Source organism: Erinaceus europaeus, chromosome 14 (genome assembly GCF_950295315.1).
Source record: "Erinaceus europaeus chromosome 14, mEriEur2.1, whole genome shotgun sequence".
Lineage (NCBI taxonomy): Eukaryota > Metazoa > Chordata > Mammalia > Eulipotyphla > Erinaceidae > Erinaceus > Erinaceus europaeus.
In genome coordinates this window covers 67260827-67282354 of record NC_080175.1, presented here as the reverse complement: position 1 = coordinate 67282354, position 21528 = coordinate 67260827, and the positions used below count along the sequence as shown (strand labels likewise).

The following is a 21528-nucleotide window of genomic DNA, read 5'->3' as shown; positions in this document are numbered from 1 at the left end:
CTAATGTCTGATTTTTGATAATGCGATTATTTTCTCACCTGTGTTGTTGGTTGTCTGTATATAGAGATACTAATGGACCCTGCCATTTTTTGTTCAACCCAATAATAGCTTTTTAGTTACAGCAACAATGAGTAGTATTGAAAATCTAATTTTCTAATCAGAGTCAGATGTTCTTTAATCTTTGACTGAACATTTTTTAAACATAAATTTCTTTTTATAATTGTTATTTTATTGGATATAGACAGAGAAATCTAGAAGGAAGAGGGAGATAGATACCTGAAACACTGTTGCACCACTTGTGAAGCTTTCCCTATGCGGGGTGGGGAGGCTGGGGGGGGCTGGGGGCTTGAATCAGTGTCCTTGTGCACTATAATGTGCCCATTCAACTAGGTGTGCCACTACCAGGCTCCTGAAATGTTTTCTCTTCAAAAAATTGTTCTGTCTCTCTAGTAGCTGTTAGAAGTAATTGTTATGAAATGTAATTCACATGCCATTCAGTTCCTTCCGCTTTAGAGTATACACTTCAATGATTGTTAGAATACTTAGGACGTTGTGCCTCCATTATCACTAATTCTAGAATCTCTATATTCTTTTTCTAAACTATTTTTTTCTAGAGCACACATGTTACCATGCACAAGGACTCAGGTTCAAGCCTCTACACCCCACCTGCAGGGGAAAAAGTTCTCGAGCACTGAAGCAGGGTTGCAGGTATCTCTCTGTCTTTCTCCCTCTCTGTCTACTTCCCCTCTGGATTTCTGTCTCTATCCAACAAAAAAATAAATATAAAGAAACAAAACATGTAAAATTATTTTTAGTGATTCTTATTTCTTGCATAGAGACAGAGAAATTGAGAGGGGAGGGGGAGACATAGTGGGAGAGAGAGACGCCTGCAGTTCTGCTTCACAAAATATGAACCGCCCCCCCCCCCCAACCCGCAGGTGGGGACCATGCTTTGAACTGGGATTCTTGCATATTGTAACATGTGTACTTAACCTACTGCATCACCATCCAGCCCCTTCTATATTTGTTTATAGAGAATGTAAATGTTTTTGGAAAATTTAGTTCTGTTGTCTTAGATTTAAATTCACTTGAAGGCAGAACTTGGTGGCTTTTGGTAAGCATAATATTGCAAACATTTAGTCTTTTTCTTTTCTTTCTTTCTTTCTTTTTTTTTAAATGAATGAAATACATACAGGGCCTTCATTATGGAATTTTCTTCCAAATTTAAGTATATGGTTCTATTTTTCTCGTTTAAAAATTAGAGATTTTATTCACTTATTCAGCAAGTATTCACTGAGCTTTTTGGTGCCAAGTTCCAAGCTGGCTGCTGGCAGTCCATGTCAAGCAGCTTCTCAGAAACTGAGTGGTTGGGAGCTGGGTGATGGTACACCTGGTAGAGTATACATGTTACCATGTGTTAGGACCTGGGTTCAAGCTCCTGGTCCCTACCTTTAGTAGAGAAACTTTACAAGTGGTGGAGTAGTGCCATAAGTGTCTTTCTCTCTTCATCTCTTTCCACCCTCCCTCTCTATTTCTATCATGAGAGAGAGAGAGAGAGAGAGAGAGAGGCACTGAAAGTGGTATATTTGTGTTGTAGACACTGAGCTTAGTAAAAATCCCGGTGACAACACATACATGCATAAATAAATAAAAATAAAAAATGTAAATAAATAAATAAATTATAAGTTACTGGGCTCATTTATGAAGACTCCACCCTCATGGCTTAAGTACCTTCCAAAGGTCCCACCTCCAAATAGCATCTGTTGAGGCCTCTAGGGTTGCAGCCTGTGAGTTTGGGAGGACTAGGAGCACGCAGACTGAGCATAGCCTTTCTCAACAGTGTTCTGGGGCTCTCTGGACACATCACACCTCCTCTGCACCTGTCACCCACCCTCATTTCTCCCTATCTCTCTGTCTCTCTCTGTGGGGCTTCTCTGTGCAACCAAGCTCTTATCCAGAGGTTCTCTCACTGGGCAGCCCCTGCCAACTGCCACACACAGAGACAAGTGCATCTCGGCCCTCTCTGTGGCCTGGCTGACCACATGCCTCCCCTGCATGCATGTCTCATCTGCCCCTCTGTTTGCTCGTTCCTTCATGCATGGCTCTGTTTTTGTTACTGGCTTGTGATACTGCTTCCTGCATGTGTCTGTCGGTTTCTGAGCACGGTGTCTGTCTTCTTGGTCCTGGGGTCTCAGGCACTTGGAAGAGCACAAAGCAGACAGCAGGAGGAGTAGCACTCAGATAAGGTGTTCCCTGTAACGGCAGCCGAGTGTTTCAGTGCAAACAGACCACTGACTTGGCAGCAGAAGCCCTGCAGCCAGCGTTCTCCTCCACTTTCCCGAACTATCATCAGCAGAAACACGTGTGCAAATATGAAGACCAGAGAGCTGTGATGTGTCAGGTCGGGAAGGAGCTGAGTTTCATGGTCATCTTGAAGGCCCGTTCCTGCTCAGTAGACGCAAAGGCATTTCCAACATTTCATCAGATGCATGAGTAATTTTTTTTTGTTATTTGATGTTATTTGTTGCTATGTTGGTTTTGGCCTTTCTTTGTTTTTGAAGCTGCTGAGACAAGTGGTTAGAAAGCCTGGAGCAGGCTGTTTGGCTTTGAGGTAGTGACTGATGAATACAGGTATGTGGTTGATCCAGGAAACTTGTGCTTTCAGGGGACACTTCTCCCTACCACCTTCCCGGGTCTGACAGAGGGTCCGAGCTCTCTGTGAACTGGTAAGTAAGCCTGTTTCTCTCCATTGTCCAGCCCAGCTGTTTACATTCCCCTCCCCCACCCCCACCTTCCAGCCTCCACAAAGAGCATGTGCACTCACAAGGCCAAAGCCTTCTTTGGTTCTTGAAGCTGACCCTTATAATAGTTTATTTAAAAAACATTTCTCTTCTTATAAAAAGACTAGTGGGAGGGCCAGGTGGTGGTGCCCCTGATTGAGCACACAGTGCACAAGACCCAGGTTCAACCCCTCAGCTCCCACCTGCAGGGGAAGAGAAAAAAAGGCAAGTAGATCATTGTATTTTCTGAACATCATTAGTGTTATCAGGGAAGAGATGCTCTCTTTTCCTGAATGAGAGTCCAGGTGCTGCTTCTTTGCCGGGCTAGCTTCGCAGGCGGGAGACAGATGACCAGGGACTCATGGCTGAGCTGGAAAGCAGTATCTCTTTATTCATGTAGAATGCAGCACAATCTAAGCCATCTAAAACTAAACTAACTATAATCACAATCCTGTATATATATAGATACATACTCGCCAAGTAGGGTGTAAACAGGATGTGACGTAGAGAGGGTGGAGCGAAAAGAGATTGGTGAAAATCAGGGTGACAAGGAGAGGGGGCAGAGCAAAAAGACATCGTGAACCAGTGGGGATTAAACCAATGAAACAGAAGGGGTTTTAGAAGCAGAATTAGAAGCAAACCAACACTTCTTAGGAGGTATCTGACCTTGATTGGCATCAGCTTGGCATTTTTATTAAAGATTTACATATTCACCATCATAATATATATAGAGAGAATCAGAGCACCACTGGCTCACTCGATGCCAGCTATCAAACTCAGGACCTCATGTTTTTAAAAAATATTTTGTTTATTTATTCCCTTTTGTTGCCCTTGTTTTATTGTTGTTGTAGTTATTATTGTTGTCGTTGTTGGACAGGACAGAGAGAAATGGAGAGAGGAGGGGAAGACAGAAAGGGGGAGAAAAAGACAGACACCTGCAGACCTGCTTCACCATCTGTGAAGCTATGCCCCTGCAGGTGGGGAGCCAGGGGCTCGAACCGGTATCCTTACGCCAGTTCTTGCACTTTGCACCAGCTGCGCTTAACCCTCTATGCTACTGCCTGACTCCCATGACTTCATGTTTCTAAGTCCAGCACCCTGGCCACTGTGCCACCTCTCAGGCTACCATCTTGTGGTGAAGCAGGTCTGCAGGTGTCTATCTTTCTCTCCCCCTCTGCCTTCCCCTCCTCTCTCCATTTCTTTCTCTTATCCAATGACGACATCAATAACAACAATAATAATAACTACACCAACAATAAAAACAAGGGTAACAAAAAGGAAATAAGTAATATAAAAAATTATTTATTGGGAGTCGGGCTGTAGCGCAGGTGGGTTAAGCGCAGGTGGCGCAAAGCACAAGGACTGCTTAAGGATCCCGGTTCGAACCCCGGCTCCCCACCTGCAGGGGAGTCGCTTCACAGGCGGTGAAGCAGGTCTGCAGGTGTCTATCTTTCTCTCCTCCTCTCTGTCTTCCCCTCCTCTCTCCATTTCTCTCTGTCCTATCCAACAACAACAACAACAATAATAACTACAACAATAAAACAACAAGGGCAACAAAAGGGAATAAATAAAATAAATATTTAAAAAAAATTATTTATTAGGGAGTTGGGTGGTAGCGCACTGAGTTAAAAGCATGTGGCGTGAAGCACAAGGACTGGTTGGTGTAAGGATCCCGGTTCGAGCCCCTGGCTCCCCACCTTCAGGGGAGTCACTTCACAAGCGGTGAAGCAGGTCTGCAGGTGTCTATCTTTCTTTCTTCCCCTCCTTTCTCCATTTCTCTCTGTCCTATCTAACGACGACGACGACACTAACAACAACAACAATAATAACAATAATAATAAAAAAGATAACAAAAAGGGAAAATTAATAAATATAAGAAATTACTTATTAAAGAGAGAGAGAGGGAGAGAGGAGAGGGAGAGAGATGGAAAGAAAGAACCAGAACATCATTAAGGCACACGTGATGCCAGGGATCCAACTCAGAAGCTCATGTTCCAAAGTCCATTGTCACCTCTGTGTCACCTTCCATCCACTAGCCTGCCTTTGTTGACCTGCCCCTCTGCACAGGTACCACACCACGATCAGTAAACACCAGGAACCCCACCCCAGGAACATTTCAAAGGGCAACATGTCCTTCATGGCACTATCTGAGCATGCTCACATGCAGTTGCAAACTCTATGCCAGACTCCTTTTTATAAACCTGCTACATTTGTTACTAGATTCCTTTTGAGATTTGTGAGTTTTCTTTTGGGCACTGCATTTAGTACAGAAAGAGCTAGCACTTTGCAATGTGAGAGAAATATCAGCCACTTGGGGGCAGCTAGGTATTTACTTAAAGGGAAGAGGGAAAAAAAACAATTGCTAAGGGAAAGTCATTTGACCTTAAGAAAAAAAGGAAGGAACACAGACGGTTTCAACATAAGGAGTACAGGGAGGAGGTCCCATTTAGACTCAGACGACTGGACTTGGAGGACTGTGTCTTAAGGAAGGAAGCTCCCCAGACAGCCTGACTTACTGTGCAGAACTGAGTCAGCCCCCCACCCCCACCCCTGGAATTCCCATTTACTAGTGGGCACTTCTGTAAACTCAAACCCTTGGGAATCACAGAGGGAGCCAGGCCGGTGACTGGCCAGGGAGCTCAGCTGTCAACTCCCCAAGGTCAAAACCTTGTTGCCTCTCTTGTCTATAAGCTGGCAGCTTGGCACTCTGCAGCAGAAGGTGAGCATACAGCAAACATTAGCTGGTTGAACGGGTTGCTGGAGGAATTGTGCTGCAGGTGTCCCCCCCTCTTCTGTCATCCTTTATTGAAAGAATGACTGCTGGGATCAGCAGAGCTGTGTAGGCACTGAACCCCTTGATGGCTAACCTAAAATAAAATAAAATAAAATAAAGAAGGAAGAAGATTTAAAATGACATACTTGGTTCATATTTGTGACTCATTCTGTATTCCTGTTGGCCACTGCTATTAAAAAATGGCATGCACATACATTTATAGACCCTCATGATAAACACTGAACTTGGGACAAGTATTTTGAGGGCTAATTCGAATTATCTGGTGACAGTGACGCCTGTATCTCTGTGAGCTGATGTCCTCGGTGTGAAGCACAATACTTGGCTTAAGGCAGGCATGCCAACACAGGGTTTATCTTTTCTACATGACTCCTTCTAAGATATGTATGTATTAGAACTGTTCACAACTCTGGACTGCTGAGTGGTTATGACAGACATTTTGTGAGCCATTCTCTGTGTGTCTGAATACAAAGATAAACCATGAGGCATTCCAGATTGAAGAATCACAGGACTCTTTCAAGGGGTTTCTCCCACCCAGGCATGCCCTGTGCAGGGGTGCTAGGTGTTAATGGGGCTGAGCTTTGACTGGAGAGGGTCACACAATGGGATGTGGGCTTTGTCCTGGGGTATGGCAGTGCCAGTGGATATGTGGTGACTTAAAGTTGATCTTATGGCCTAAGAGATAGAGGTTCTGGACTTCCTCACTTGTGGGCCCTGAGTTTCATCCTTGGCACTGTGTTTGCCAGAGTTGATGCCTGCTACTTGCTCTTCTGAAATAAAATAAATTTAGAAAAAGTTTTTTTTTTTTTAAATGCCCAAATGGGCCATCCTTCTGAAATTCCAAAGCCCTCAAAGATTGTTGCCATCATTTCCCAAAAAATTTTATTTATTTATTTATTACTAAGAGAGAGAGAACCAGAGAATCACTCTGGCACATGCAATGCTGGGGATCAAACCCAGGACCTCATTCTTGAAAAGTCAACTCTATCCACTGTGCCACCTCCTGGGTTGTGCCATCATTTTTTACTTTTAGTCTAATGCTCAAATTTTTTACAATGAATTTTCTTGAAATAACTACTTTTTGAGCCTACATCCCCCACCCCTGGCCCTTCTCATGTTTTTTTTTTTTTTTTTTCACCAAGTCACAGTCTACTTTTCCCATGAGTGGGAGAAGATGAAAAAAGATGTGCTGAGAGGTAAGAGGAGAAAAATTGGGGGCTGGGCAGTAGCGCAGTAGGTTAAGCACACATGGTGCAAAGTGCAAGGGCCAGCTTAAGGATCCTGGTTCGAGCCCCCGGTTCCCTACCTGCAGGAGGGGTCACTTCACAAGTGGTGAAGCAGGTTTGCAGGTGTCTATCTTTCTCTCCTCCTCTCTGTCTTCCCATTCTCTCTCTCAAATTCTCTCTGTCCTGTCCAACAACAACAGCTATAACAACAATAACAACCACAACAAGGGCAACAAAATGGGAAAAACATCTTCCAGGAGCAGTGGATTCACAGTGCTGGCACCGAACTCTAGTGATATAACCTTGGAGGCAAGAAAAAAAAAAAGAGGAGAAAAATTTCTCCCATGGAAAGCTTGTGAGATTTTTTTTTTCTTTTTAAGGAAGTGTCACATAAGTGCTTATGTCTTACACTTCTCATTATGTGAGAAAAATACGCATACTTCTAAAGAAAAAACTTAAGGATTTGTTGACAAGTAGAGCACCAGAGTCTTGGAGAGACCAATTTGGAACAATAATTATCAAAACACAGAGGTTGGGAGGATGGTACGTGGGGGAGAAAGTTCTGGCTAGGGGAGTTGACTTAGGAGTTAAATGTTTGGGTTATTTATTACTATTATTATTATTACTATTTTGCCATGATGGTTGCTACCATGATTGTCACTTGGTCTCAATGTCACATGACTCCACAGTTCTTGGTGGCAAGATAGAGAGGAAGAGACAGAGACAGAGAGACAGAGAGACACTCGCAGAACTGTTGCTCTGCTTGCAGAATTTTCCCATCTCCTGCAGGTGGGGACTGGGGCTTGAACCTTCATCTTTGTGCACGAGAATGTGTGTGCTGTAGTGGGTAGTGTGCACCACTACCCACCCTCCAACCCAGTCTCCAATATTTGGGTTCAAATAACAACTTCACAGTTTTCTGCTTACTTCCCATAACTCTCTGTCAGTTTCACTCCAAAAGAGTGTGTGTGTGTGTGTGTGTGTGTGTGTTGACCTTTTAGTGATGTCCTGTTTGTTTTAACTTTCGCCCCTTGCTTCACCTTATATGCACAAGGTGTGACATCTCTTCCTCCCCTCTTTCTCTGCTGAAAAGCCCAACTCTGGTGAAAAATCTAGATTTCAGGCCTGGAGGAGGTGACCCAAGTACAGAGAGACATTTTTTTCTAGGTTGTGGCCTTGGATTTGGGCACAGATGAACCATCAGTGCAATGATCCCCTGTTCCCTTCATAGAAAAGAAGCCTTTAAGAAATGTTTTCTTTAAAAAATGACAGCGATACAAGTGAAACTGCACTTTCTTTCAAAGAACTGTATGCACATAGAAACACACACACACACACACCCTCACACACACCTGGTGACTTTTAATTGGTTTTACCTATAGTAATTAAAAATAAAATGCTTTGGCGCTTTGTCTGGCGTTTGACAAATGGGAGGTTTATTACATTGCAGGTTATTTAGAAGCATAAAAACCATGGCAGCCAGATAGACAAAGGGCAAAGATCAGCTAGTCATGCTAGCGGGAGCCATGAGTCTTTTAGCTAGTTACCAGAGCTCTGCTACATATGTTTGGGTCAGGAACCAGAACCGAGAGCTATTTCCAGCAGACACTCACTTAAATCAATTCCCATCAACCCACAATCCCTTTGGGTTTACATAAGTCCTTAGTATGCTTGTCAGGCTGATGTCAGCTAATTATGTTTGTGTCCCAACAACCTCCTTTTGCCAGCCCCCTTCTCAGGAGTGTGTCCCCACTGCATTGTCTCTTGCCCCTCCTGGATTTTGTCTCTCTCCTTAGCACTGAGCATGTCTTTATGATTTTGCCTATGGATAGTCGGTTTCCTCTAATACAAGCTTTCTGAAGACAGGGATGTTCTGCTTTTCAGCACAAATGTAGTTCACAATGTCTGTTACATAGTAGGTGCTCAGTAAGTACATGTCCTGTGAGTGAATGTGGGCAAACCAGTCTCTCTGGGACCATTGTCTTCCTTGGAGGAATGGAGACAATGATCACATCAGTTTCATAGGGCAGATGTGAATGTCAAATAAGGGGTTGAGTCTCTGAAGATATTGCGACCATAGTGTTGGCTGTTGTTATGATCATTGTTATGAAATAATATAGTGAGTCAAACCTCTTAATCAACAAATGGGCTTGAACGTTATGTAGTGTAGAATCACCTGCCATGTGTTTAAGATTTGTTTACTTATCGAGAGAGAGAGAGAGAGAGAGAGAGAGACAGAGAGAGAGAGAGAACGAACCAGAGCATCTTTCTGGCACATCTGATGCTGGGGGTTGAATTCAGGATCTCGTACTTTTTATTATGCCATTTTTAATTTGTGATTAATAATGGTTTACAAGATAATAAGGTATAGTTACACATCACACCCATCACCAAAGTTCTGTATTCCTAACCTCCCACCTCTTAAAGATAAACATCATAGTTCTCACAAGTCTTGGAAACAGTCTGATTGCTTCTGACTTAAAAAAAAAATTTATTACCTTTATTTATTTATTGGATAGAGACAGCCAGAAATGGAGAGGAACAGGTGGGATAGAGAAACAGAGAGACACCTACAGCACTGCTTCACCACTTGTGAAGCTTTCCCTCCTGCAGGTGGGGACCGGGGACTCGATCCTGGGTCCTTGCACATTGTAACATGCACTCAAACAGGTGCACCACCACCCAGTTTCCTGATTTTTTTTTTTTTTCAGGTTCATTGTTATCAGTTCTCTAGACCCCACACATGAGTGAAACCATCTGGCAGTTATCTTTCATCTCTTTACTTGCTTTGATAAGCGTCATCACCTCCAATTCTGTCCATTTTGTCCCAAAGGACACAATATCATCTGTTTTCATGGCAGAGTAGTATTCACTGAATATATGTTCCATAACTTCTTTAGCTAGTTGTCTGTTGATGGGCATTTAGATTGCTCCTACTCTTTGGCTATTGAGCATAATGCAGTTGTGAACATAGGGGTGCATATTCCCCTTTGAATTGGTGTTTTCCTGTCCTTTGGGTAAATGCCTAAAAGTGGTTTTGCTGGATCTTAAGGCATTTCCAGGAGCCCAATGCCCTGTCCACTGCACCAGGCCCTGGGACATGCTTTTTATAGTAGTTGATTTTAGAGGTACAAGGGGATCCACAGTCACTGACAACTTTGAGGAAATGGACATGAATACATGAAAAGGTAAATGTCACAGAACATGCAGTTAGCCAGTTCAGACACTGCTGTGTCCTGAGGCCTTGCTTATCATCATGCCAAAGATGCTGATGGTGGTGGCTGCAGGTGGAGAGAGCAGCATAAAGTGGCTTCTTTAGGGCCAGGGGGGGTGTGTCCCTAGAATGAGGGAGGCTTGAGAGGAGTGGTCTCCGAAGCAGCAGCAACCTAACAGGGGGTGTGTGGGGGGGCGAAAGAGGAGGCTGTGTGAGAAGTGGAAGGGATGGGAGGAGATAGGGGAGGAGATGGGTCCTGGGGAGCAGAAGCAGTGTGTGAGCAAGTAAGGAAGGCCAGAGGCTCCGGCTGCAAGACTCGGCCCCTGTGCAGCTAGGTGGGTTGGCCTAGGAAGGAAGTACTTCAAGGCTATAAGGAAGGAAGGTGACCTAGCCTGGGCTTGTCCCTGCTGAGTGGTGTGTTGCAGGCAGCAGGGGCCTTGTCCTCCGCTCACACGAAGTGGGTGGGTTCCCAGCAGGGCCAGCTCTCCTGTTCCCAGGCTTAGAAGCAAAATCTGCTTTTCCTCTGCTGGCATAGGATCTCCACCCTGGTGCCCAGGGTTGAGCCTAAGCTGTGCTCATGGCAAGGAAGGCATTCCACTTGCTGAACTATCGCTTTGACCTTGAACTTTCTTTTTTTTTTTTTTTCTCTCTCTGCTTCTTTCTCTTCCCTTTCCCCTACCCCTTCCTCTTCTTCTTCCTTTCCTCCTCCTCCTCCTCTTTCTCTTTCTCCTCTTCCTCCAGGTTATCACTGGGTCTTGATGCCTGCACTATGAATCCACTGCTTCTGGCGGCCTTTCCCCCATTTTTTTATTGGACAAGACAGAGAGAAATTGAAAGGGGAGGGGGAGATATAAAGGGAGAGAAAGAGAAACACTTGCAGATCTGCTTCGCCACTTTTGAAGCAACCCCCCTGCAAGAGGGAAGCCAGGAGCTTAAACTGGGATCCTTATGTGAGTCCTTGAGCTTTGTACTATGTGTGCTTAACCCAGTGTGTCACTGCCTGGCCCCTCCCCTCCTCCTTAGTATAAAGTTAGAGAAATTCTTTAAAAAATTTTTTTAATTTATTTTTATTTTTTAAATTTATATTTTATTTAAGAAAAGATAAATTAACAAAACCATAGGATAGGAGGGGTATAACTCTGCACAATTCCCACCACCCAATCTCCATATCCCATCCCTTCCCCTGATAGCTTTCCCATTCTCTATCCCTCGGGGAGCATGGACCCAAGGTCATTGTGGGTTGCAGAAGGTGGAAGGGCTGGCTTCTGTAATTGCTTCCCCACTGAACATGGACATTGACTGGTCGGTCCATACTCCCAGTCTGCCTCTCTATTTCCTAGTAGGGTGGGTCTCTGGGGAAGCCGAGCTCCAGGACATATTGGTGGGGTCTTCAGTCCAGGGAAGCCTGGCCGGCATCCTGATGGCATCTGGAGCCTGGTGACTGAAAAGAGAGTTAACATACAAAGCCAAACAAATTGTTGAGCAAGAGAAATTCCTTTTTAAAAAGTGATCTTACAGGGGGCCGGGTGGTAGCACAGCGGGTTAAGCCAAGTGTGCAAAGCAAAAGGACCGGCGAAAGGATCCTGGTTTGAGCCCTTGGCTCCCTACCTGCAGGGTGGTCGCTTCACAAGCAGTGAAGTAGGTCTGCAGGTGTCTATCTTTCTCTCCCCCTCTCTGCCCTCCCATCCTCTCTCTATTTCTCTCTGTCCTATCCAAAAATAATGGCAGTAATGACAACAACAACAATAACAACAACGGTAAACAACAAGGGCAACAAAAATGGGAAAAAATGGCCTCCAGGAGCAGTGGATTTGTAGTGCAGGCACCAAGCCCCAGCAATAACCCTGGAGGCAAAAAAAAAATCATTTTATGAGGGGTTAATTGTTTACAGTACAGTTGTTGGCACTGAGGTACAGTTTCCCATCTCCCTGTGACAGGTTTCTGCAAAGCACTCTCACCCCCAACTTTAAGAACTTTCTTTTTTTAGTCCACAAGAATTTTTCACTCTGAGTGGCTGTGACTCAAAGGCCAGCCAGGCCAGTGAGAGATTTGGGAGTCCTTGTTCTAAAGCGAAAGAAAAGAACACAGAAAGCCGAGAGTTAAAGTCCAGTTTCTGAACATGATCGTTCACACCTTTGCATGCATGGTGGTGACAAGTGCTCAGCTTCTTTCTCAGAAGAGTATGTTATGCCGGGCATGTGACATCACATCACATCCTCCCTGTAACATGAAGGGAAACCCTGAGTTCCGTGAGCACTGGCAGAGGGATCTGTGACCTGATTACCTTATGGAAAGAAGGAGTGAGGGGAAAGGCAGTAGCTAGCGGGCCCAGTAAACTCAGACCCTTCCTGAGCCTGTGGTCCTGAATTTAAGCCCTTGGACCTGATGGGAGCACCAGACACAACACCAGGGGAGCTCCTTCTTGCTTGCTAGAGCAGTAGCCTGCTGCCTCTTCTTCCTCTGTCTTGTTTGTCTCTCCCTCTTTTTTTTTTTTTTTTTTTTCCTACAGTACTGTCATTGGGGTTTGGTGCCAGCACTATGAATCAACTGTTCTTAGTGGCCATTCCCATTACCCCCACCCCTCACCATTTTATTAGGTAGGACAGAGAGAAGTTGAGAGAGGAGGGGTGGAGACGGGGAGAGAGAAAAGAGACACCTTGCAGACCTGCTTCACCACTCAAGAAGTGGACCACCTGCAGGTGGGGAGTGGGGGCTGGATCCTTGCATGGGTCCTCCAGCTTTGTACTATGTGCGCTTAACCAGGTATACCACCTCCCAGTCCCCTCCCTCTTTCTCTTAAATAAAGAAATACGAACAGTTTTAAAGATCCATTTATTTATTAACATAGGAGAAAGAGAAGGAGAGAGAACCAGAGCATTGCTTTGGTACATGTGATGTCAGGTTTCTAATTTGATACCTTATGTTTCTAGGTCCAAAGCTTTAACTACTGCACCACCTCCCAGGCTATATATATTTAAAAAAAAAAGGGGAGTCAAGCTGTAGCACAGTGGGTTAAGTACATAGGTTAAGTACATAAGCGCAAGGACTGACCTAAGGACCCTGGTTCCAGCCCCTGGCTCCCCACCTGCAGGGGAGTGGCTTCACGGGTGGTGAAGCCGGTCTGCAGGTGCCTATCTTTCTCTCCTCCTCTCTGTCGTCTCCCCCTCCTCTCTGCATTTCTCTCTATTCTATCTAACAATGATGACATCAATAACAACAACAATAAGAAAACAACAAGGTCAACCAAAGGGAAAACAAATTTTAAAAAAATTTAAAAAGTAAATAAATAAATAATTTAAAAAGGCTATCCAGTGAGTTAGAAAATAAAGTTTGTTTTGCCTTAATTATATGTTTTTTTTTGAAATTTTTTTTAAATTTAAGAAAGGAGACATTAACAAAACCATAGAATAAGAGGGGTACAATTCCGCATAATTCCCATAACCCGATCTCCACATCCCACCCCCTCCCCTGATAGCCTTCCCATTCTCTATCTCTCTGGGAGTGTGGATCCAGGGTCGTTGTGGGTTGCAGAGGGTGGAAGATCTGGCTTCTGTAATTGCTTCCCCGCTGAACATAGGTGTTGACTGGTCGATCCATACTCCCAGTCTGTCTATCTCTTTCCCTAGTAGGGTGGGGCTCTGAGGAAGTGGTGCTCCAGTACACATTGATGGGGTCGTCTGTCCAGGGAAGTCTGGTCAGCATCCAGAACCTGGTGGCTGAAAAGAGAGTTAACATACAAAGCCAAACAAATTGTTGAACAATCATGGACCTAAAAACTGTAATAGTGCAGATGAAGTGTTGGGGGTATTTCCTGCATGCTCTTGTGTACTTCTGCTTTCAGGTATATATTTTTCCCCTAGTTTATGGGCACGGGTGAACCTATGCTCTATCTCAGGGGACCTGGACTATATCTAAGTTTGGGGACTTTATTGGGGAGTGGAACGGCTGGAATGCAATTAGAGAATACTATGAAAGGAAAGGTCTCACCTGAGTGATGAAGCTGAAGGGTTGTCATTACACACCTGAAGACTCTGGTCACAGTCTGAAGTGCAGCATGCTGGGGTGGCATTCGTTGTGTTGACTTAATTATATGTTTGTATAAATCTGTAGTAATCTAAAAGACAGGAGGTATGCCTTAAATTAACTTCAAAAATGTTTTTATTGATTTAAAATGGGTTTCATATCATGATATTTTAGGAGTATAGCTTCATAGTTATGTATGCATATTTATATGTTTGTGTATAAATGTCTTTTTATATATAAGTGGCATGCAGGATCATAAAGCATTTCTATTTTTACTTGTTTAATGACTTATGTTTTCTTTTTTTATGAATTTTTATGAGTGATTGAAATATTGATTTATAAATTTACAAGATGACAAGGGGTACAATTTCACACATTCCCCATCATGATTTCTCTGTCCCCATCTTCTCCATTGGGAACTGCATTAGTACTCCAACGATCACAGATATGGGTTGACTATTATTTCTATAACTATTTATCTATATTTATATGCATTTGCTCCCCCCTTTTTTTTGGTCCTGCCTTCTCTTCCTTTATAAGTCACACCTACTACTTCTGAGTGACCTTTTTTCTTTTCTCTCTTCTCTCTCTCTGCCTCCCTCCCTTTCTCCTCTTCTCTTCCTGGGTCCTGATGAAATTGGACTTCAGAGCCCTTTCGTCATCTTTCCCTAACATTTACCTCTCTGGGAGTATGGGCCAAAATTTTTTATTGGGTGCAGAAGGTGGAAGTTCTGGCTTCTGTAATGGCTTCTCTACTGGACATGGACATTGATCCATACCCCCAGCTTGTTTTTTTCTTTTCTTTTTTTTTTTTTTTTTGAATTTTTTATTTATAAAAAGGAAACATTGACACGACCATAGGATAAGAGGGGTCCAACTTCACACAATTCCCATCACAAGAAGTCTGTATCCCATCCCCTCCTCTGATAGCTTTCCTGTTCTTTAACACTCTGGAAGTATGGACCCAAGGACATTATGGGATGCAGAAGGTTGAAGGTCTGGCTTCTGTAATTGCTTCCCCGCTGAACATGGGTGTTGACAGGTTGATCCATACTCCCAGCCTGTCTTTCTCTTTCCCTAGTGGGGAAGGGCTCTGGGGAAGCAGAGCTCCAGGACATATTGGTGGGGTTGTCTGTCCAGGGAAGTCTGGTTGGCATCATTTTAGCATCTGGTACTTGGTGGCTGAAAAGAGAGTTAACATACAAAGCCAAACAAATTGTTGACCAATTATGGGCCTAAAGGCTGCAATAGTGCAGATGAAGAGTTTGGTGGTGGTGGGGGGGAGGTCCTCCGTTTTTTAGATAGCTAGTATGCATATTTTAATTATATTCCAAAGGGCATGTGGCTGTACTAGTGGTTTTTTTTTTTTTTTCTGTCTGAGCCTGAAATATGATATGGAAGTGGATCCTAATTATTGTCTGGGGAGATGATGTCATGAATGACAGAAGGACCAGAAAGCTGGATCAGGGAAAAGAGTTGCTCCCAAATACGGGAAAGGTGTATAAATATTATTGATTGTAAACCCCATCTATTTGATGTGATCTGGGGCCCATATTCACCTTAGGGTCCTATGTGACCTCTGCATCCCTGTAGATCTGAGCTCACATTCTGTGGTCATAAGTAGAAACGTTCCAAGCTGCCCAGTATCAGGATCCATTTTCCTCATGTGTGGCATAGAGTATATTGTCCAGCCTCTTTTTGGAGGATGGAACATTCTCTACCATTGTTGATCCAAGTTGAGGGCAAGGTCCTATGGGGGCCCACGAAGGGTCTATTGTGTTGTTCCTGATAGAAATGACTGGTAACAATGGAGAGAGGGATTTATTTGAGGTCTCAGCCCATCATGTCTGTTTGGGAATCTCAGGACTCCCCGATTAGGACCCCACCCCAGCTTGATTTTATCTTTCCCTAGTGAGGTAGAGCTCTAGAAAGATGAGGTTCTGGGACACATTGGTGAGGTCATCTTCCCAGGGAGTTCAGGATGAAATCATGATATTGTCTGCAACTTGGTGGCTAAAAGCTGGTAAGGTATAAAGCAGGACAAAATATTTAATAAACAGGAACCAAAAAGTAGGAATAGGACAGATGGGAATATAGGTCTTAAGGTGTAAGGAAGCTAGGGAGTCTACTTTTTGTATGTTCCTTGGAAATTTTTGCTGGAGCTTGATATCTAACATGCAGGTGGACTAAAAGTATTGTCTGGGAAGATGGTGTCAGAGTTGAGACTAGGACTAGAAAGCTGGATCAGGGCAGAGAGTAGCACCTGAACTTGAAGAGAAGATATAAATACAATTATTTGCTTACCCCATTGATCTCACCCAGGGTCCATATGTACTCACATTTAGCACAGAAGCCTGTATAACCTCCAAGTACATCTCAGTCTGTGTTCACAGTCCATGGTCACAGCTGGGAACATTCTAGGCTGCACTCATTTCAGGACCAGTCTTCCTTGAGTAGCAGAGTAGGCTGACCCAGCCTCCCATCAGATAGTGGGACAGTCTCTACCATTGGCATTTTATAGTGAGGGTATGGTCTTGAAGAAGTCTTCAATGAGGGAAGTCACCAGTGATGGTGGAGAGAGGTGTCTATTAGATGTCTAGACCCACTGAATCTATAAGGGAGTCCAAGGACTCCCTGACTAGAGCCCTAGGTGATGGGGTGGCCTGGCAATCTAATACCAAACTGGTATTAGATTTATGGGGTCTAGCCTCAAGTTAGGGAGGATATATATCTAGAATCTTAGTGGGGTCTAACTTCCTTGAGTTTTACTGAATTTACTTGCTTGGCAGTTCTAATAAAGGTTGTCACAGAGATAAGAATTGACCTTCAGTTGATAAATATTTTTTGCCAATGTATCTCTTGGCCAATTGTATACGGTATTTCTTCTAAAGTTTATCAAGGGGTGACAATAATGCTGATGTTGTCAGAAGAGACATAAAGCCTTTCCATTTTTATTTGGTTAATGACTCATGCTGTCTTCTTTTTTAAACACATTTTATTTATTGGATAGAGACAGAGAGAAATTGACAGAGAAGGAAGAATGAGAGAAAGAGTGAGAGAGAGAGAGACAGAGAGAGAGAGAGTGAGAGACAGACCTGCAGCACTTCTTCACAGCCTGTGAAGCTTACCCCTGTAGGTGGAGTCAGGGGGCTCGAACTGGGATCCTTGTGTGGGTCCTTGAGATTTGTATTATGTGTGTTTAACCCAGTACACTACCACCTGGCCTAGCTTCTAGTCCTTCTTTAGAAGATTTTTTCCCCCTCACTGATAACAGAGTTCACAGAGGAGAAACAGAGAGAGAGAGAGGCAGGCTGACTCACAGCATTGAAGCTTCCTTTAGTGTTGGTATGCTTCTAAAAACCCCTTCTGTTTCATTAGTTTAATCCCCCCTGCTTAACACTATTCTATTTACATAACCACTTCATTCTATTTACATAACCCCTGTTAACAAGCACCACCCTCCCTCCAGGGCATTGGTGGTTCAGTGGTAGAATTCTTGCCTGCTCCGCCCCCTCTCCTTGTCATACCCTGATTTTCACCAGTCACTTTTCTCTCCACCCTCTCTGCGTCGCATCCTGTTCCCACCCTACTGGGCTAGTATATTTATAAGGACAAGATTGTTTGTAGTTTTTAGTTTAGCTTAGCTTGGTATAGATTGCGCTGTGTCCTGCATGAATAAAGAGATACTGCGTACATCCCAGCCATGAGTCCCGGGTCGTCTGTTACCCACCCGTGAAGCCAGCCCGGCAAAAACAACATATGGCGCCTACAACGTGGGACTGGACCTGTGCAACTCCCAGATAAGTGAAGACTGCCTACCTATGCACTATGGTCTTCTCTTCTGCTTACGAAGAGGTTTGCCAAAGCCTCTACTGTTTCATCATGAGACAGTTACTCTGTCTCTGGAACATTTTGCTCTGGGCCACACTTTGTTTCCCTGACCGGGAACTTTGGTTTCTTGTGACCCTAATCATAGAGCTTGGGAGATGCACTTAGATTTCTCCTTGGACTTTCTGGATTCCCTCTCCCATGTTTCCTGAGGAAAAGGACTACATTTTGCTCCGGGCCACAATTTGGTTCTTTATGACCGTGATCGTAGACCTTGGGATATGCATGGGGATTTCCCCTGGGACTTTCTGGACTTCTTCTCACATGTTTCCCACTGAGAAGGAGTACTCTAATTTGAGGAGTGTTCTCCAGTACCCTGGCAGTCCCCAAGAATGGAGACACATGGTTAGTTCTACTCTCCTGATTGGATTCTTTCTTTGATGGGAAGACACTTTTAAAAGTAGATGCCTGAAGCAATCCAGCAGGAACAGTCAGAAGCATCCTAAATGGAATTTCGAGGAGCTTTTTGGACTAGGACACCCTCCGGGGACTCTTGATGCTACATGGTGAGATGTTTCATAAGAGAGTGATTTGAATGACTGAATTTTTGTTTGACATTGACTTAAAAAAAATGCTGGACGCAGCCATGATTTCTAGAGACATCCAGAAACAATCCAAAAAATTGTTTTTTCCTCCTTTGATTTCTTTTTTTACGTCTTGGCATAAATCTGAAACGTTTAATCCTGAAATGGTATGAGTTATGGGTGGGGCAGATAGTGCAATGATTATGTTAATTATTCTCATGCCTGAGTCTTTTACCATGGTTCTCCTGTTTACCTTTCCACATTTTATTGAGTTTAAATAACCTTAAAATCATACTAGAAAGGACTTCCAATTATAATGGAGTTATCAATTATAGTAAACTTCTAATCTGCTACAAGTTTTGTTTGACAAGTAAGTGAATTTCAGCTGTCAAGTCTTCACATGAAAAAGCATCTACTCAAATGGAATTCCCGGAAATCCATTTGGAACCCTGTTCTCTGACATTGCCCACAAGATGGAATGACTACAACACACCCCTGGAAACCAATGATGTGACCTGGCACGACCTGAAGAAACAGACTCCAAAGCTCACTTTCTACAAAAAAAGCAGAATTCTGGTGGCCAACATTCCCCATCGAGACAGACGTGCAGCGTTTTATCCTCTGGCATTTTCTTCCGTGGTCATCTACTTTGGACTGACGCCTCCATTGGACTTACTGGTACACGCTGCTGTGTTTCTCAAAGACTAACTTCAGCCAGTTGCCTTGAGACTTTATAATAAAGACCATGTTCCCTCACCTGCAGGCTCTGCTCTCAGAGGCAGAAAACTCCCCCTCTTTATTAGGTTATGCCCACAGAGGCAGGAAATGCCTTTTGAGGCAAGAGATGCCCCCAGAGGCATGAAGCGCTCCCAGAGGCAAGAAATGCCCTTTTGCCTGCTAGGCCTTGCCCTTTGAGGTAAGAAACTTTCCCCTTGGCATCACACTGGTTATTGCTGTTCGCCTATTTTGTTTTCTATGTCTTATGCCAGTTCTTTTGAAAACGCCTGTATGATATAGGTTTCTGTTCACCCCACAATCCTGATACTATGGCCATTAGTTAAAAAGAAAGGGGGAATTGTTGGTATGCTTCTAATTCTACTTTTAAAAATCCCTCTGTTTCATTTGGTTTAATCCCCCCTGCATTCTATTTACATAACACTGTATTCTATTTACATAACCTCTGTTAACAAGCACTACCCTCCCTCCAGGGCATTGGTGGTTCAGTGGTAGAATTCTTGCCTGCTCTCTCCCCTGTCCTTGTCATACCCTGATTTTCACCAGTCACTTTTCTCTCCTCCCTCTCTGCGTCGCATCCTGTTCCCAAGATTGTTTGTAGTTTTTAGTTTAGCTTAGCTTGGTATAGATCGCGCTGCGTCCTGCATGAATAAAGAGATACTGCCTGCAGCTCAACCATGAGTCCCTGGTCGTCTGTTACCCGCCCGTCTGTTACCAGCCCATCTGTTACCAGCCCATCTGTTACCAGCCCGGCGAAAACAACACTATGTGATGATCTGTTTTTCCCAACACCACTTGTCCAGGTATTTTTTTCCTCCTCCCTCCCATTGCCTGACTTCAGCTCAGTTACCAGAGATTGGATGGACAGTTGCAGTTGGTTTATTTATTTATTTTATAAAAGGAAATACTGACAAAACCATAGGCTAAGAGGGGTACAACTCTACACAATTCCCACCACCAGAACTCCATATCCCATCCCCTCCCTTGATAGTTTTCCTATTCTTTTTTAAAAAATTTTCTAATATTTATTTATTTATTTATTTTCTCTTTTGTTGCCCTTGTTGTTATATTGTTGTAGTTATTATTGTTGTTATTGATGTCATTGTAGTTGGATAGGACAGAAAGAAATGGAGAGAGGAAGGAAAGACAGAGAGGGGGAGAGAAAGATAGACACCTGCAGACCTGCTTCACCGCTTGTGAAGCAACTACCATGCAAATGGGGAGCGGGGGACTTGAACCAGGATCCTTATGCCTTGCATCACGTGCGCTTAACCCGCTGCGCTACTGCCCGACTCCCAGCTTTGCTATTCTTTAATCTTCTGGGAATATGGACCCCATGTCATTGTGGGATGCAGTTGGGTTTTGCTGTTGTAGTTGTCAAGTCAGGGAATGTGTCACATTTTGGAAAGTTAAAAGCAGTTTCAAAACAATGAGACCCACCTTGGAAAATAGAAGAGAAGGAGAGGCAGATTTGAGCCCTGGCAGAAGCCATTGAGCAGGGAGTGGCTATGTGACAATAAATGCTTTGTTCTGCACTCTGGAGCCCTGGCAACAGGGCTTGCAGATTCAATAAGGAAGGCCAGTTCCAGGCTGCAGGTTGAGGGGACAGAGGTAGCCTTGTCTCAGTCTCAGCCTGCTCCTCTGATCCTCTACTCATCACTTTGAGTTGGCTTCTGTCCTGGCTGTAGGAAGCAGGAGACAGCTGATACCTTGCCAATCTTGTCACTCAGCCGGTATTGCCAATTGGATGGGCATTAAAAAAAAATGATCAAGTGTCCTGGACCCTCACTTTCTCAGAGCCCTATCCACTAGGGAAAGACAAAGATAGGCTAGAGGTGTAGATTGATCTGCCAACACCCATGTCTAATAGAGAAGCAACTGTAGAAGTCAGAACCCTGACTTTCTACACCCCATAAAGAATGTTGGTCCATACTCCCAGAGGGAGAAATGTTAGGGGAAGATGACCAGAGGGTTTTGAACCCCAGTTCCACTTGGATCTGGAACTTTTGTGGCCAGGAACTTTTGTTTTTTCACCATCTCTGAGAGGGAAGAGATTCTGGAGCACATCTCAGGCTCCGTTTCCCTTAATTGAGAGGGAAGAGAAAAAAGGAAGCACAGCTATGGGAATGATTTCACTCATAAGTGGAATGTAGAGAATGGAAATACATATAGTTGAAAAAGGAAAAAAATCTACATAGTCCATCCATAACTATGATCTTGGGAAAACTATGGCGATTACCTTTGGGGGAACACAGAGTATTGGTGGTGGGAGTGGGATGGGATTACTATTTTATGATCTTATAAATTAATCCTAAATTACTAATAAAATGCATATCTAAATTATCAT

General features: G+C 43.8%; 1 protein-coding gene across 1 annotated transcript in view; it reads left to right on the top strand.

Moving 5' to 3' along the window:
* The window catches only part of PLD1 (phospholipase D1), a 200588-nt gene that overhangs the window by 16243 nt on the left and 162817 nt on the right, over positions 1-21528 (top strand). The window lies entirely within an intron of this gene.